General features: G+C 39.7%; 1 pseudogene; it reads left to right on the top strand.

Moving 5' to 3' along the window:
• Nucleotides 1-16,092: 16,092 nt before the first annotated feature.
• On the top strand, nt 16,093-16,211 carry LOC112470171 (annotated as a pseudogene).
• The last annotated feature ends 317 nt before the right edge of the window (nt 16,212-16,528 follow it).

The following is a 16,528-nucleotide window of genomic DNA, read 5'->3' on the forward strand; positions in this document are numbered from 1 at the left end:
ACCAAGTTGATAGATTTTTATGCAGTTGTACATCCAAGGGAAACCTTCTCCATTTCCTCTTCCCACCTAGAAGTGGTTTAGCCATGTGGAAGCCGAGTCTTTAAACACATTCGATCGGGCTGAGTTGGCACTGACTTCAGTGGCTTCCCCAGGGGAGCCTGGGCTCCTCCACGTGTCCGTGACCCGCACACACACAGCATGCGAAAGACAGAGGCAGGAGGCTCTCCCGGGAACAGAGACGGTGCAGAGCATGTGGTGAGAGACATCCCCGATTTTAGTATGGGTAATTCAATAAAATGAATATCCTAAATATTGGTGTGTGTTGGCAGGGTGAGAGAGAGGTTGGGGGGAGGCGGGGGGAGAAGCTATGCTCCAATAGGAGTCCTGGCCCTTTTATTTTTTTTTAATTTTCAAGAGAACTGATGACAAATATTGAACTAAATTAACATCTCATATTGACTAACTCATTTGACAGGCTAACACCTGTGCTGACCCTCAACCCCCACTCCGCACACATGCAAACACAGATACTATATAGATCAAATATATAGATATAGATATAGATATAGATATAGATATTAGAAGTTGTACTTTGCTGCTCAGCAGATTACTTGTAAACTTCCCCTTTCCCTATTTTTCATGACTGTGTCTACCTGTGTGCTGGGCTGTGTGCATGTGCTACAGATTTCAGATGCAGAGAGGCTGGGGGTGGGGTGGGCACCGCAAGAGGAGAGGCGAGGGGAAGAGGCATTTTACATAAAGATGTGAGGGCTGCCATAAAATAAAACGTAGTGCTTAATCTCTCTATTTATGGTGCTAGGTATTTAAACAGCTTCTCCCCATCTTAGCACCACCCCCAAATAGGCAAAGATCCTATTGAGTTATAACATGCAAACAGAAAATGCACTAATCCTAAGTGCCCAGTAATGACATGTTACGTGGGTGTCCATCACGTTATGATAGAGAGTATTTTTATGATATAGAATATTTTCAGGCAACAAATGGTTTCTTCCTGCATCTTCCTAGTCAGTATTGTCACCCAGAAGCAAAGTAATATTGTGACATCTATCACAACTATCTATCACTATCCATTGGTTGTGAAACAATAGGAAGTTAAATATCCTTGAGAGAGGAGACCCAATATATATTAATTAATAATAAGAGTAATAGAAATCACTCATTGATCATTTACGATGTTATTTTAACATCAAAGTTTATCTTCATATCAACACTATGAAAAAGTAATACCTCCATTTGATAGATGAGGAAATTTACCTCAGAAAAAATTACGTAATTTACCCAAGGTCACACAACTAATAGGGGGTGGAGCCAAGATGTGAACATAGATTTATTTCTCTAAAACTTGAGAGTTGAACCACTATGCTGTATTATCAAGAAGCATCATCTGGTTGGAGTTCAGAGGGGTACAGGATAATATTCTATCAAGCCACAAGCCTAAAACATTAAATGCTATTTAAAAATTCTCGGTCAGATATGGATTGGGTTGAACCATGTGAAATTGTTAATATATGTCTGTTTTTGATCTGTAAAATGGTAATTTCATATAATTTAACCTCATCCCTTAATGAACAACAAATTTCATCAAAATACATAACGAGGGTCAACTAGCTGAATTCTTGATTAATTCGAATTGTTGCTATTTATTCGTTTAACAAATACCTATTTGATCCCTGCCAGATACCAAGCACTAGGAGAGGCACTGAGAATACAGAAGTAAACAAAACAGTTTATAATCTAGTATATCCACTCTTAATAGGTCAAGTGGAAAAAAACACCTTCATGCATGAATCAGAAATTTGTTCCCCAAAACAAAATCCCCTTTTCTATAACAAAACTGTCTTAATTTTATAATGGTCAACATTCTCAACTGTCAGAGACTGAGCCTTAATATTCGTTGTTCTGTGCTTCTAAGGTTAGAAAGATGATTAATACATTTTCTAAAGATTTGTCACGGAAGTTCTTCAACAAATATACCACATATGGTGAACCTTCTGTTTATTCAGGGTTCTGTTAAATAGAATAAACAATAACTCAATGTTTTTTCAAAAAATGCCTGAGTTATTGAGTCCAAGCAATCGGATGCTATTTTGCATATGATTTGCATATTGTTAATATACTATCCAAATTAACTCAGTTTTCCCTACTCCACCACGTACCTTGTATACTTTTTGCTCTTTCTGTTTCTAAGGCTCTTACTCAGCTCAAGAAAAAAAACTACAAATTGCGATTCATTCGGAGGCATCCAGGTAAGGCTACAGTCTAGTTTTTGCCAACCGATGGAATTATTTTTTTAATTTAATTTTTAGGGCATTTTTAAGTTCACAGCAAAATCAAGTGGAAAATACAGAGAGTTCCTATAAACCCCCACAGATGCACAGCCTCCCTAATGGAATTTTATTTATAAAGTTGTTGAGACTAGAAAAAAATTATGAAGGAAAGTGTTGAAAATGGAGTTGTCTGACCAATAAATCTAGACCACGGAAAAAAAATAAGACCACTCTGATCTATTTTACGAAACCAGAAAAAAACCCAAATCTTCTAAAATAATACAATAGAAAACTATAGACCCAATTCCTTGTGGCTATAGATGCAACTGAATCCAGCAACGCATTTTAAATGAATGCATCATGATTGAGTTGGGTTCGTTCTAAAAATGGAAAGATAACCTAACATTCGGAAATCTGACAACGTAACTCATTACATCAACAAATTAAAGTATAAAATATTTTTATATTAGCATTTGATAAAATTTAACACATTCTGAACAACAACAAAAAAATTAGTAAAATAGAAATAAAAGGAAATGGTTTAAATAATATGGTAAATGCCATTTACCCCAGTCTTATAGCAACTATTATATCAAACTGCAAAATACTGAAATCATTCGCACCAAGTAAACAAATCAAGGTGTTTATTATCATTATTATTTGAAGGTGGTTTTTAGAAGCTGAGCTATTGTGTTAAGACAAAAAAATAAAACTATTGCTTATAAATGATGAAAATGAAGAAATAAAGCTACCTTTGTGTAAAATGGTAAAATTCAACTAAGGTCTTTAAGGAATAGCATGGAATGAATGCACAATGAGTCCGTAAATGGAGCAGTCTTAGTAGGCACCCCCCATCATAGCTGATTCACCTAATGTCACTGCTGCTAAAGGCGTCATCTGTCAGCTGCAGAGACCAACATGAGCCCTCAGCACAGCACCATTCCCTGGGAAAGAAAACCAAGTCATTTGGTGATAAGTTTCTTACACTTCCTTTTACCCCTTTCACCGTGGAGGAAGTTTGTGATCAGGTCACTCCTCCCACCACACCAGGTTCATTCAAGGTGTGCTCCTGGCAGCTATGCCCACTGCGAGGATTTTCCGTCTCATCGTTTTCAGGGTTTCGCCCCTAGTGAGAGTGGGTGTGGCAGCATTGATTTTTAGCTTGCCATCACACACTGAGCTGACCCCTCTGTGAGCCCCACGACCGGGGTTTTTCTCCTCCATAAGCTGGTCCTAGGGAGCATCCCATGTGGTCATGGCGTGAGCTAAGGGAGGGGCGAGGGAGCTGGCACATTTATATTTCATCTCTCATTGGTCTCCTAGAGAATGTTGATTCTCTGACACTTCAAGAAGGATGACAGCCTAGGAGCGCTTCGGCAGAGAGGTTACAGGGACGTCAGCCAGTAAGTACCTCAGCGTTTGCCACACTAGCACAAAGCAGTTACAACATGGAAATGAAAAAAAAATTCTGTTCACCCCATTAACCAGGAATAAACTTAAGAATAAAGTCATAGAGCCTATATAAAGAAAGCTATAAAATCTTATTGAAGATCTTAAAATAAGACCTCCCAAAATGGAGAAACATATCATGTTCCTGGTATCGGAAAGCTTGATATCATAAAAACAACAGTCCTTAAAATAACTTAGAAATGAAATGCAATTCAATTCGGCATCCCCCTGCTTTTTTGGGGGGGCGGGAGAGGGGCAGTGCTAGGAGTGCATGAAACTTAAAGTTGATATATAGTAATAACTATCTGGGAATAACCAAGAGAAGTTTGAAAGAGGAAAATATTTGGAAGCGTTCCCTTACGAAATAATGAAACTTATTATGCTATATAACATGTGTATATGTGTAACATATATGTAAAACATATATGTGTGTATCATAGACTATACTGCATTATAATCTAAACAAGATGCCATTGACAGAGGAATAAATTAATAGATCAAAAACGAAATAGAGAACCAGGACTAGATCACAGTCTATATAGGAACATCATGGATGTAAAAAGTGGCAATTTAATTCAATGCGAAGATGACAGTTTATATACTAAATGATGCAAGAACAACAGGTTGGCTATTGAGGTGGAGGTGAATGCTAGATCTCAAACCTCACATCATAAACAAAAATAAATTCCAGATGAAATTCTCGAAAGCCATGAGTTTGGAAAAAGTTCAATGCTTTCCACCTGAGAAGCAGGTGCCCTGGACTCTGTTCTCAGGGAAAGGAGTAAAGAGAGATCCTCATTGCTATAAGTTTTGAGGCTCCGCCATTTGTCGGCAAACTCCAGTGCCTGGGATGGTGAAGGGATGGCTATTGTGTCCCAAAGCACTTTTTGGAAGTGAGCCTGTCTTCATACTGGGACAATGAATCATTCATCCCATCTTCCCCAAATTAAGGCTTTAGATGCCTTGGAAAGTCACTTAAGCTCTTCAGATCTGTTTCTTTACCTGTAAAAACCAGCGAAGATTCCGTAAGATGACAAAAGTAATACACTTAAAAGAGTTCCTGGCATACAGCAAGCTATTATTAGCTATTATTATATAGCTAATGTGTCACAATATCAAGTAAAACCAAAAGGCCATCACCAGAAAACATCCTCCCCCAACATTCTGGACAACAACTGCGTCTCATATAATCAATGAGCACAGCGATAAGCCCAATAGAAATATCTAACACCGTGGGTCATGATTGCATACCCCCTTTCCAGTACTTAATATAGTTACTATTATTGTTCTGCCAGCTCTATGACTTTAACACATGGCTATTTATTTTCTTTATCATTTTCTCAAAGGCCTTTATCTTACTCTTTGTGAAAAATTCAACCTAAGTAGGTCTACTTGTAACCTATCATTTGCTAATGTATTTTTTTTTTCCGTTAAAGAATTTTCCTCCACGAACTTAGAGAGGTAAGATATCGTGCTTGGCTTGACCCTATCAAGCTAAACTAATCCGCATATCATATTGTTCTCTTTTAATTAGACTTCCCAACAGTTTTCCCAGTTCCAAGCTGAGACTCCTCAGGGATCTGTGAGATCTAAAAATCATTTTCCATAAAGTAATCTTAGAAAAGCAGAAATCCTGAAACACGTCTGCCTTTGCCCTATAACTACAGGGCTTGTCCTAATGGGAGACTGACTGTGGCCCCTTCTCTGCCCCAACCCTCCTTCTGACCAGACCTGAGTGGTCATTTCCAAGCCTGTTTGAGGTGGTACCCATTCTTATACTGAATTTGGAACTTGAGATATTATCTCTTCACTCTTTTAAATAGAAACGGGCTTTCGCAGAGGAAGCTGACATTTATTAAATGTCTGCTGTATGATCAGGGACTATGCTCAATTTTTTTATATATGTACAGAGCATTAGCTCAGTACCTGCACTGAGCTAATGCTCTGTACATATATAAAAATAACTTTTTTAAAAATAACTTTTTTATTTTGAAACAGTTTAAGATTAACAAGAAGTTGCAAAGAATAGTGCAGCTTCTCCCAATAATAAAATCTTACATAACCTTAGCATGTTGTCAAAACCAGGAAACTGACATTGGTGTAATAAATTAACCCAGGCACACCCCTTGTCAGATTTCACCTGAACTGCTTGCATTTGAGTCTGACTCCTCATTAGTTGTGTGTGGTTTGGGGAAGAGACCCAACATCTCTCTGCTTCGGCTCACTCATCTGTAAACTGGAGACAATAATTGTATCTACATCACAGGATTGTTGTGAGAATTAAACAAGATTAGATATTATTATTTGTGAATCCTTCCAATGACCCTATGAGGTAGACAGTGTGGGAGATCGTTTGCAAAACTGGCTGCCGTTACCCTCCTTCCATTGAGACCTTGGGTTTCTTCCCAGGAAGGGGTGGAGTCCATTTCCCCACCCTTTGAATCTGGGTTTAGCTATGTGAGACTTACTTCGGCCAATTGAATGTAACAGAAGTGATGATGTGCCGGTTTTGAGTCTCTGTCTCAAAAGGCCTTGTTTTCTCTTCCTTTCTCAGAATCCTGCCTCTATCACATGTACAAGCCCTGGCTAGCTTGCCTCATGAGGACAGATGTATGACCCAAATCACCTCCGTCACCCTAGCAGCCAAACCCCAGAGGCAGAGCTGACCTCGGATGACTGTAGACAGTAGTGAGCCCAGAGGAGACCAGCGAATGACTCAGCTGAGCCCAGCCTGTTTTCAACGCCCAGTGAGCGAAAAAAAATGGTTGTTGCTTACCACTAAATTTTCAGGAGTTGTTATGCAGCTATAAATAAATGATACAGATGGTATCGTGAACATACTAATAGTAATTACGTTATTGGATTATGATGAGAATCGATGAGATTATATATATATATTATAAAAAAAAATATATATATAATACATTTAGCATCCAGCACATGAGAAACCCTCCATAAATTTTAGCTGTTATTGTCATCGTCCTCATCATCCCATCCTACGAATGAGAAAACTGATGTTTAGTAAAGTTTGGGAAGTTTGCCAGTGAGTATCTGAGCCTGGTTTCACACACTGGTCTGACTCCAAAGCTGTATGCTTCTCCCTGTAGAAAAATGTCTCCGTTCCCTCCGTTCTCATGTCACGGGTATGTCTCACGCTAAACTAATTCACCAGAATTTAAATCGTGATACATCGTAAAATGGTTCTCACTCTTCCCCCGCTTCTCTCTGAATCTGTGACAAACTTTTAAATGAAAAGTTGATAAATATGAATATTTATGTATATGCACATATATGCACACAAAGAAAAATGTTTGACGTTTTTAATTATTCACTTAAAATGAAAACACTCACATTAGAGTTTTGAAGGAAACTCCAAGGGGTGATCTCATGCACCAGTGCGTGAGTGTGTCTACATCCCCATGTTAATGTAAATGACTAGATAAAACCCATCAGAGATGAGGGAGGAAAAAAGTGTGAATACACTGCACTGGTGTGTCAAGAAGTCAGACAGTATGAGTGAAATGTCTGGGAAAAGGACACAGATGACTTAAATATGGTAAGTTTTTATTTTCCATTTTGATGAAGTCGCTGATCTTTATACTATCATGGGTCAAGTGGAATCATAGCTAAAAGGTAAAATGTTCATCTTCTTTTGATAATTTAATCATGTAACCACGTTTATGGCCACTTTATAAGTTGTTACCCCCACTTCCAGAGGCGTGATAAATGTTCCCCCTCGGTACGCCACATATACGCATGTGTCCCAGGGAAGGAAGTGGAAATCAAAAAGCCAGTGTGATGTGTAGGGGGTCCTTTGGCCACAGTGGGAATTTATGGAATTGTTCCCCAGAATGAATGAGAATGTCATGCCTTAGGGCAGAGACTGTTAGTAGTTCTCCCAGCGTTCACCTTTTCCTTTTCCTACTAACAAAATCCTGATTTTCTTGAGGCAGCCATGTGTCAAAATGAAAAACAATTATTTTCCAACCTCCCCTGCAGCCAGGCGTGGCCATGTGACTAAGTTCTTGAGAGTAACAGGTAGGCCGAAATTATTAGGTGAGGCTTTTACCCTTTTCCTTCCTCCTTCTTCCTTCCTGGAATGCAATTATAATGGCTGGAGCTGTAGCAGCCAGTTTGCAACTATTCAATATCTAAATCTCTTGAATCTCAGCCCAATTAATCTAACTTTCCTATGTGAAATAGTATCTAGCAATAGATGAGATTATCTACATAAATGACCTTGCAGAATGACTGGATATGTCAAAGATAGGTGCATTTTGTAGAAGCAGGATGAGCAGAGGTAATAATACTAGTAGGAACAATATTATTAATAGTAATGATTATGATAATCGAGTGAGCCGAGGGCCAAACAAGTACTGGCTTTCTGGAACCTCATGCTGAGAATCCTGAGACTGTGCGCGGACTTTGAGGGATAGCAGATCTGATTGATCAGAAGAGTCAGCCAAGGGCCCAGGAGCCAGGAATATCCTCGTGAAGGATTCCCAAGGAGCCTGTACCTCAGGGAAAGGCAGCCTGAGGTAGAAGTCTATCAGATCCGCTATCTGCCTATTTATTTGTTTCAGAGAAGATTTAAGGCAACTTACAAATACATGTGACACATGGATATCAAAAAAAGTGAAGAATATTGGAGTGAAGGGAAAGCAAGTGTGGGAATCCAGGACTGTTAAGTCTGGGGGCAGCCCACACTCAGGTATTTACTCTCCAAGTATCCTTGGGGAAGTCAGGGGACCTCTATGGGCCTCAGTTTCCTTGTCTGTAAAATCGGGCGAAATGGAGCAGACCACTTCGGGGGTCTCTTCCAGCCCTGATCCATATGCTTTTCAAAATGTGCCACAGCCAGGCAGATGATCATCACTGTGATGAATTAACTTCCAGAATGCTTGCTGTGGGCCAGGCCGCCTGCTAAATATCACCTCCTCTAATCCTTATAACAACTCTGAGATGGTTGGGTTATTCCATTACACAGAGGAGGACAGCGAGGCACCCAGAACAGTATAAAAATTGCCCCAAACCACAGATATAGTAAGGGCAAAGAAAAGATAAGTATATTTTGAAGCTTAAGATAAAGTAAAAAGGCTGGGAGAAAACCCCCTAATTAAACACGACACAAAGGAAGTGAACTTGAGTGCAGGAAGAGAAACTTGAGTCTCTTGCCCCTGAAGCTGGTCGTGGTCTTGCCTCAGCTCTCCCTTGTGGGCACCCATCAGGGTTGGTATCTCACCCTGGTTGTGCCAACGTCTCCTCAGGAAATCCTCAGACCTGGCCTCCATGGCAGAGTGAAGAAAATTTGCAGTAATCATGTAGACAGCAGGCTCTGGCCACATAATTTTTCTGTCCTCCTCATTCTCTGGCCTCCAACACATAGCAGGAGACTCTTTGCCAAATTTAAGCCTCCTGGTTTACCGCAGAATGCCTAAGGTGACCACAAAACACAGAAGGAAGCCATGGGAGGAACTGAGGTCATACCAAGGGGGCCAGTGGCTGCCCCTGGGTGAGGATCTCAGACAGCCCAGGAGCTGGATCAGCCTCGGCCCTGAATCCACTCCCAGCTTGACCTTGAGAGAGTGGTCTCTCCCCTGCAGGAAATCAGGGCTAGTGACCCCAAGCTGGTGCTAGGGGAAACATTGGGCTTTCTGCTAAGCGCTTGGAAATCCTCAGAGGTAAGAGCTTTGGGCCTCTGAGAGTGTGGTCCGCGGGCTGGCGGCAACAGCATCTCCGAGGAGGTGGTTAGACGTGAAGAATCCCCGGCCCCACCCCAGGCCTACTGAATAGACTCTGCGTTTTTGCAAGATTCCCGGGTGAAACGTGCACACCTGAAAGTTGGAGAAGCTCTGGAGCACCAGACAACTCACAAACATTAAGGCGGTGCTTCTTACTTTTTAAAGAGTTCTGATGTCTGCATCCCAAACCAGATCAATTATATCAGAACACCTGCGGGTGGTGCCCAGGCATGGGGTGTCTGAAAGCTCCCCAAGGTGATTTTAATGTGCAGCGAAGGTCAAAACCACTTGTGTAGTGTAATGTGGCGCCCTCTCCGAAATCAAAACCCACACAATTTACTTGTAGACATCAGCTGGCAAGCCAATGCCATTTCATGGCACACATCTTTAATTAAAAGAGGAAAATAGAGACAAGAAAATGAGCTTTTCATAAGCAAAAACTCATTCTAGTTAAAGAATTGCCTTTTATTCTGAAATTATGTTTTTACTACTTTCTTCTTGTCATTTTTTAAAATGTCCTTTTATGAAACATCGAAGGAGGTAAAGGTTGTTCATTGCAAAATAAAAAGCAACAAACCCTATTTGGTACTCTGAATTTAAAAAAAAAAAAAAAATCCACAAGCCTAAGACTCACATCTCTAGAAAATAGATTTAAATATTTCAGTGGATACACTCCCTACCTCTCACCCTCTATTTCCACCCCCTACTTCTTCAAATTAACACAAAAGTCACCTCACTCAGTAAGGTACTCCATCATGAGTCAGAACTCAGGAAATGATTCCAGCCTTGTATACATGCGTTTTGATAAAAGGCAGACAGACATCAAGTCAGGTCAAATAATACAGGGTGTTCTTTATGTAACGCACTGAATTTTTTAAAAATAAAAAAAACAAATGGTGATATTTATGATTAACCACGCCAACCGATGGACAAAGGCATTTCTTGGACATTTGATAAATCAGTGGCTCTCAAAGTCTAGTATGCTTCAGAATCACCTGGAGGGCTTGTTAAAATCTGGGTCACTGGTCTCCACCCTTGAGTGTTCGATTCAATGGCTCCAGGATTGAGCCTGAGAAATCCGCATTTCTAACAAGCTTTCAGGCCAAGGTGCTTACCCAGGGACCGCACTATAAGAGCCACTGTTCTAGATAAAGGTAAATTGTTAGAGAAAACGTGAGTCACAAGGATATTCCCCAACTCATGGGCCGCAGACGAGTACTGGTCCGTGGCCTGTAGGAATCGGGCCGCACAGCAAGCAAAACTTATCTGTATTTGCAGCCGCTCCCCAGCCATAGCATCACCACCTCAGCTCCACCTCAGATCATCAGGTGTTAGATTCTCATAGGAGCACTGGTCCCTGGTGCAGAGAGGTTGGGACCGCTGGTCTAGAGAGAATGTGTGCCTTCAGCAGGCATAAGTCATTTGAAGGAAATGATTTGCAGTGATCTTATACAATGATTTTTAAAAACAAACAAACAGTATGTTAGCTGGGAGTTGCTCAGTAGAAGGGGCATCTCTTTTGCTGGAGCTGGGTGAATAATTTTGCAGGGAGTGGTCTCCTTCCAGCCTGAACCTCAGGGCGGGAAGTATCTTCCTGCACGTGCCTCTTCACTCCACTTGGACCTCTGATTTATACTGCAACTCTGGTAAGACGCAACCTTCCCAAAGTTCAACTCCCTTCCGATCTCGCTCTCCAGGACTGACAACAGGAGCGCAAAATTTACCGGAAGTGGAAAAAAGAAAAAAACTCCACAAGGTCCCACTCCGGGCCGCACCTGCGACCCGCCGGACAGCCCACCAGCCTCCAAACAGTTCTTGGAAAAATTAGGCTATCTTTCATTAGCTATCTATCATGTGGCCTCCACCGGGCTGCAGGATATGAGGGCCATTTAATTAGGCCCTGCACCACTCTCTGGTGTGAAAAGGCTCTCAAACACTTTGATTCCCCACTGCTTCCCAGCAGGAAGTTGTTGGCGATAATTGACATAGGATTTCCTTGTTAACCAGCAGCAGACATGCCGGATTAAAGCGACAGAGATCTCGAGAAGAAAGTGAAAGAGATAAGAAGCTCGGAAAGACTTCTGCTTATTTGGCACTTGAGGACGGGGAGGAAACAGCAATAACCCACTCGAGTGGCGACTCCGGGAGTGGAAGGGCCTCCCCTTATCAGACCCATTTCAGCTTGGCTGATCAAAGATTGACTCCCCGCAAAATCACATAGGCCTGGGGTTTGTTAGTTTATTAAGCGGCAGGTTTTAGGAATTATCACAGGTTTAAAGATGGATTGCAGTTTATGTGAAGGGGGAGAGGATTATCAGGTTTTCATCTTAACAATTATAAAATATCACAGCTGAAAGCTTGCTTGCAAATGACATAATTTTCCACTGCCAACTAAACAGGTCATTGTGAGGCAGCATGTAAGCATTCTCAGCCGAGGGAGGAAATTCAGGCAAATTAACTCTGGGGAGGAATGAGGATGAGGGGCCTCCAAATGTCTTATTCTGCTTCGGAAGCTGGCGCGATCTCATTTTGCCCTGTGCGATTCCATAGGTAATTATATTTAATTTCTTACCGGGGCTGGTTAGGTCGGCTTGAATTAAAAGAGAGGGACGAGAGAAACAGCCCACTGAGATGGTGCTTAGAAAGCAGTTGTGATAAATGATACCGAAATAGATCCACAGGAGCCGAGTGCAATGAAATGTCCACTTTGGAGCAGAGACAATTATTGTATATCACTTAATAACTTAACCTTACAAGAGCACATGTGGCATTAATAAAGAGCTGGGAGCTGCAAAGGCATCTTACGGGACTTCTTTTGACAACTATATATAGGTCTGGGAAGAGCAGATCTGTGAGACAGGTTTGCAAGTCCGCTAGCCTCTGTACTTGACCACGGATCCAGGCTCTAAATAAATATGTAATTACAAAGGTTTGCATCCTTACTGATTAAAAAAAAATAGCATTTCTGATTGTTTTTTTGTTTTTAGTTATCAGAGAAATATGTATTTATGGCAGAAAATTTAGGAAATACAACAAAATATTAAGAATAAATAGAAATAATTTCCTCTACCCACTGGTAAGCACTGGCAAAGCCCTGAAAGTTTTGCTGTTACATATAAACAAATATGTAATGTCTTATAATAGCTGGCTCACTCCTTGTACTTTTTTAAAAAATGCATAGTTTACTTAACAATAAATCATGAATTTTTCCTATATTTAGTAAATATTATTTGAAGATATAGTTTTGAATTATGGCATTATGTATGGCATTGTTTACTTAGATAATCCCCAATCGTTGGACATTTAGATTGTCATCAATTTTTTGCTCTTATAAACAATGCTGAAATGACTAGCCTTGGACATAAATCTTCGCATGTTTTATTGCTTCCTTGGCAGAATTAGAATTAGAAGTGGAATTCTGGCTCAAAGGGCATGGACATCTTTAAGGACACTGATATCTACTCAGATTTGCCGATTTTCAACATAGCTCGAAAATTATTTTCCTGGTGTTGAAGTCAGAAGCATTTTGTGTCATGCAACCCGAAATAAGAGCAAATGACAGCAGCTATTTTATCTAAAGAAGATCAGTCTGCATCACTTGGGTTTTCATTCTGATCCGACCTTTTGACATGCAGCTCTGTGACAGACTATGACAATAAACAGTGACTCAATAACCAAGTTAATAGGGCCAAACTCTGAAGATAATCATTTCAATGTTAACGACTCAAACACCGAACACATCTTTCATCCAAGAAGTTCAAGGTCCTCTGAGAGCACTAATTCATTGTCATTCACAAGTGCAAAGTTGTTTGGAAAAAAAACAACAACAACAAAAACAAAAGCAAAAATCTTTAAAGCAAACTGAAAGGGAGGCAGCAGGAGGAAGGGAGAGAAGTTGATTCTGGACTAAGCTTTTTGACAAAATAACCCCCCAGGCCTGAACTAGTATAGAAAAGAGGCTTCTTTTTTTCTTTTTCTTTTTTTCTGCAAAAAGGCTGGGACTAGTCAGCCATCAAGTTTTCCAGACTTCCTTGAAAACAACAAAACAAACAGTATCTGCTTTCTGTGTCCATATTTTCAATCTCTCCTTCATGTGGGGCTTCCAATGCGAAAGATGGAAAAGCCCCATTGTTCCTCATCTGAGGGATGTTTGCAGATGTCTGAGTTGATCTGGGCGTTATATCATTGCCGAATTAAAGAAAGTGGTCTGCATAGGCAAAAGTCTATGCTACAACAGGATTTTTCTGCATAATTTATTCATGAAGAAGATGCAAAAAAAAAAGATGCTCTTCGTTGACCTATAGCTTTGGAAAATAGAAGAATCTATGAAAACGATTTGCTTTTCTACATACCTATGAAAGATAATCTTTCCTATATATTATCCATTAAAAAGATACTCATAATGGACCCATAGTTCTTTAAATATTTATCTAGGAAATTATTTTTATAGAACTCAATGCAGACATTTTCAATCTGATAACATATTATAAGCAGTATTTAACTATTTATTATTTCGAAGCCACTTACATCTCTTCCTCTACGAGCAAAGACGGAAGATGGTTGCTCACCTCTCAGCATCAGAGACTAAATTTAAATCTCACTGTATTGAAATCACATTCAGCCCAAACACATGGTACTATGTGCCAGAAATTAGCCTGTTTCTGCTTGGAGAAGAAAAAATTTAAAACTAGCGTAAATCTATTTATCCAAAATTTTCTTTTCTTGTCCTTTTATTTTGGGTAATCTCTAATTTTTTTATAAGGCACGATACAATGAAGTTGTTATCCGCAGTATAACCCACAAGACTAGGCATTGATAAATTCTGCTGCTATAATTGTAACCCCGACTTTCAACACTTTTACTCATCTGAAGGGCTGAAGAGTAACCAGCCTCCTGGTTGCTCTTATTCTGCTGATGGAAGAGACTTAGAAATCATTTCAGCAGCTGGGGCTGCTTTGCTCAGAGAAACATCTGTCCAGGGAAGGCAAGGAGTATCACTAACTGAAATAAGACACAGTAAGAACATCACCTTCTTGATCTGGTCTCAGAGGGTACCTTGGGAAGGATTGTCCCTGGGACTCCTTGTAATTCAGGGTACAGGGATCAGAGACAAATGGATTTTGTTGTAACTGTTTTCTCATTACCACCTTGGGAAATTTCCAGCAAAGGTCTAGGAGGAAAACATAATGGCCCTGATGTTAATATTACAGTCTGATTCGCAGTTCCAAGTTTCATGGCACTATAGAGGTGAATAAAAAACAAATTTCTTAGCTCGAGCTTAAGACTGTATCTATAAAGGATATCCACAGAGAAGGTCAAGAGTTCTTTCTAAATAGCAATGGTCAATTCTACTTTTCAAATAAGGAAGAGTTTGTATTTCTATCTTATACACCAATTTTTCACCCTTTATAATTTTCCTTTGGGGCCCAACAAAGCAAGATTTGTTTTAAAAATCTTTTCATCAAGGAGGGCCTAAAGATCACTTTTATTTTATTAAGTTGCACAACCTTTGTCCATGAGAGAAGAGATACTATAATACATTATATCATATGGCGTAAATGATATATGTTATAATGATATCTAGCCAAATAAGAGCAAAAAAAGTGATGTGTGTGGGTATTTTATAAATTATCATTTTGGGAGAGAGGATTTTTTTTAAATTGAGGTATAATTAACATATATTAGTTTCATATGTACAACATAATGATCCACTATTCATATATTTATTACAAGATGATCACAATAAGTCTAGTTAACATCTGTCACCATACATAGTTACAGAATTTTTTTCCTTATGATAAGAACTTTTAGAATCTGTTCTCTTGGCAAATTTCAGATGTGCATTACAGTGTTATTTACTATAGTCACCATGCTGTACCTTACATTCTCCATCCCCACGATTTAATTAATTTTATAACTGGAACTTTGTACCTTTTACTCCCTCCACCCAATTTATCCACCTTATCAATGAACATTTCTGATTTTTTAAACCCTTCTGTAGAAGATATCCTGTGTGAAGTTTCCTCTGTAAAGCTGCTGGCACTTTTCCCGCAGATCAAGTCAACACAGCTTTCTGAAAGGGAAGCTGATTTCTGAAAAAGTCACTCACATATATCGAAAGCTTCCTGTGCTATGTCAGAAACAGTTTTAAGCATTTCACATATGTGATCTCATTTTATTTTCATACCATCCATGTTTGAAAACAAATTTCCCAAACCAGAAGTCTTCATATACTTATTTGTTTAGAAATAGGCATTAAGCATCTACTATTTGTCAGGCACTGCACTGAGGGATGAGGATCTGAAGATGAAAAAGACGCTGAGCACATGTGGGAAATATAGATCCACAGACCAGTAAGTACAGTAGAGTGTAATCGGAAGGAGGTAGGCTGCAGAGTGGTTAGTACGCTGGCTTCTGATTTGAGAAACTTGAGGTAGACTCTCAGCTGTGTCACTTACTCTCCAGTCCCTCGGGCAAGCTATATGGATAGCCATATTGCCTATCCATTAATTCGCAATAACAATATTGATTCCATAGGTTGTTGCAAGAATTAGAAGATACCAATATGTCGAGCACATAATAAAGAATTGACATCTAATATACACCTGGTACAAGTCTTTGGCCATGCCACCCTAAACGTGCCTGATCTGATCTGATCTCGGAAGCTAAGCAGAGTCAAGCCTGGTTAGTACTTGGATGGGAGACCAACTAGGAAGATCAGGTGCTGTAGGCATTTAAAAAAAAAAAGTGGCAAAAGCTTATAATAATAATATACACCTAGTACATGTAGGTACTACCTACTTATTATCATTATTATTATTATTACTATTGCTGTCAGTGCTGTAACAATTTTGAAAAGCATTATGGAATTACAAAATAAATTTCAGAACAAGAAGTTCCTACCTCTAATATTAATATCGCTCCTCATAGATTTTGCCAGATTTCCATTTCCAAGGATTACATGCAGCCCGGCGCTGATAAGTGATTACGGTTTTTTCAGTCTGTGGAGAGAGCACCCTAGGGCTCTCTCTCCGAGGAAAGAAGACTTTC

The sequence above is a fragment of the Pteropus alecto genome, unplaced genomic scaffold (genome assembly GCF_000325575.1).
Source record: "Pteropus alecto unplaced genomic scaffold, ASM32557v1 scaffold177, whole genome shotgun sequence".
In the NCBI taxonomy this organism is placed as follows: Eukaryota; Metazoa; Chordata; class Mammalia; order Chiroptera; family Pteropodidae; genus Pteropus; species Pteropus alecto.